This window comes from Teleopsis dalmanni, chromosome X (genome assembly GCF_002237135.1).
Source record: "Teleopsis dalmanni isolate 2A chromosome X, ASM223713v2, whole genome shotgun sequence".
Taxonomy (NCBI): domain Eukaryota; kingdom Metazoa; phylum Arthropoda; class Insecta; order Diptera; family Diopsidae; genus Teleopsis; species Teleopsis dalmanni.
The window spans coordinates 8355297-8357376 of record NC_051848.1 but is presented as its reverse complement, the minus strand read 5'-3'; the positions used below and the strand labels follow the sequence as shown (position 1 = coordinate 8357376).

The 2080-nt window shown below is 28.7% G+C and overlaps 1 long non-coding RNA gene across 1 annotated transcript; it reads left to right on the top strand.

Annotated features, from left to right (window-relative positions):
- Nucleotides 1-1162: 1162 nt before the first annotated feature.
- LOC119662597 lies at nt 1163-2074 on the top strand. Its single transcript, XR_005250821.1, has 4 exons — nt 1163-1274; nt 1360-1520; nt 1799-1870; nt 1930-2074. It is a non-coding gene; the product is annotated as an uncharacterized LOC119662597 (long non-coding RNA).
- Nucleotides 2075-2080: the final 6 nt, after the last annotated feature.

Sequence of the window (2080 nt, the reverse complement as noted above, 5' to 3'; positions counted from 1 at the left end):
TTTGTTTTAAAATCTGTCATATAAGAGATTTAAATTTTATTTTATTTTAATTAAAACTTATTAAATTCTGCACACTTACAAATATGTGATGTGTGTGTGTGCACTTTGCATATGAAATATCAGCTCAGTTTTTAATAATTACCTTAAGCTCTGCTACTTTAAATCGTCCTCACCACTAGTCCCGAATGCTTCAGGACACCTTTGTGGTATTTGTTTAAGGCATTTATATACACTACAGTATTGCTATTGTTGATGTGGATGATGTGAAATGCATTATTTGTAAGTGGCTCTGGATATTCCAACTGCAAATTCCTTAAATTATTTACTCAATGAATGCATAAAAATATTGAAGCCATATTATATGTAGACGATTGTGAAAACTGCTATTTAAATGAAAATTTATTTGTGGGACTTATTTAAGTCTACAAATAAATATAAATATGTTTAAATATAAGTGCAACACAAAAAAACAACAAACTTGTAGTAATTCGCAGATAAAATCTGAAAATCTGATGTAAACAGAAGAGGAATTATGGATTGGTTATGTAAAAAAATAATGAAAAATCTTTCTGTACCATGCTTTAAATAAATGGTAAGTGGTAAAGTGGTAAGTTTAAAAGTAAAACTTTTAATACTTTTAGATAATATGAGATGTGCCGTGTCTTAAAATTGTTCGAACTGTTATACGTTCCCTTACTACTACTGCTACTATGGCCCACTTATCTCAGCGGGGCAAAAGGCCTCAATAATTTTTCTAAATCTGACTCTATTTGGTACTCCTCTATAGATGTCGTTTTATGTATATTGGGATTTAGCTAGTTCACTTTTGACCATTCTTCTCCACGTTTTCGTTGGCGCAACAGGTCCTATGCTAGCTTGTGGATTCCATGATTATTTAAAAATAATCATTTAATGAATTATTTACGTATGACACCTAAATAGTCTATATTTACTTGATTAAAACCTACTTTGACCGAATTTATCATTCAACAAAAAGATATAGCTTTGAATGAACTTATGGGAAATTGACAAAGAACTTTTTATTTGATAGCAGTTTTCAAAAAGTTAACATGTTTTTTAAATGCCAAATTTGCATTCTGACTGTTTTAAATTGAAAAAACATGAATATAATTTTCAAATACAGTAGATTTAAACACAATATCGAAAAGAAGTTACCTTGAACTTAAACAATTTTTATAAGGTATATTATTGTGTTACTTGTGACTTGAAGCCTCACGATTGCAGGTGATATTAAATTCGTTCATTAGTTATCTGTAAGTTACTTTCTTTAGAAATTCGTTAATGTTAATCATCTCAGCTTTTAAAACCAATTCTCTATCATTGTATTAAAAATTGTAGACCTTATTTCTTGATTAACTCTTAACTCTTGGAAGTATATCACCGTGGAAGTATTCAGATCAGTGTTCATACAAGTTTAGCCAAGTGCTGTTGGAAGTACTGGTGTGATCTTTAAGAAAATTGCTATCTGCATTGATCAGTGGTTAAGTCCTTATGGTTTGGTAAGTTAAACATCACGATTCTTCGAGATATATGACACAGTCCCTTATAGTAGAAATTTTTATTATAACATATATAAGCTCAAGTCTTGAAAGAAACTAAAATGAATTTTTTTTAATATTATCTCTTGTGCCTGGTCGTTGCAGCTTTAAGTAACCAATAAAAATTTGAACTATATTTTTTTAATTTACTAATACTTAATATCAATTGAAAATTGAAAATTGAAAACTGAAAATCACAATTAACACGTGAATAATATTTGAAATCCTTATTGTTTTAGTTCATCATACAGAGCAGCGTACCTTAAGGATTTATTTGGTGGAAACTTTTATTATCGTGAACTAAAACTTAAGTAATTATAAAAATATATATAAAAAACTATATATAAAAAGCTTTAATATATTTTTTTAGACAAAATGACCATTCTTGATTTAGAAATTGAAGAATCCGACTTTAATGAAACAGAGCTTTCATTGATAATGGAAGACCTTCGGGAGGCCATCAGAACTCATAACTCTATAGATGATATAATGATCTGTATTCAAAACTGTTGGAATGATAA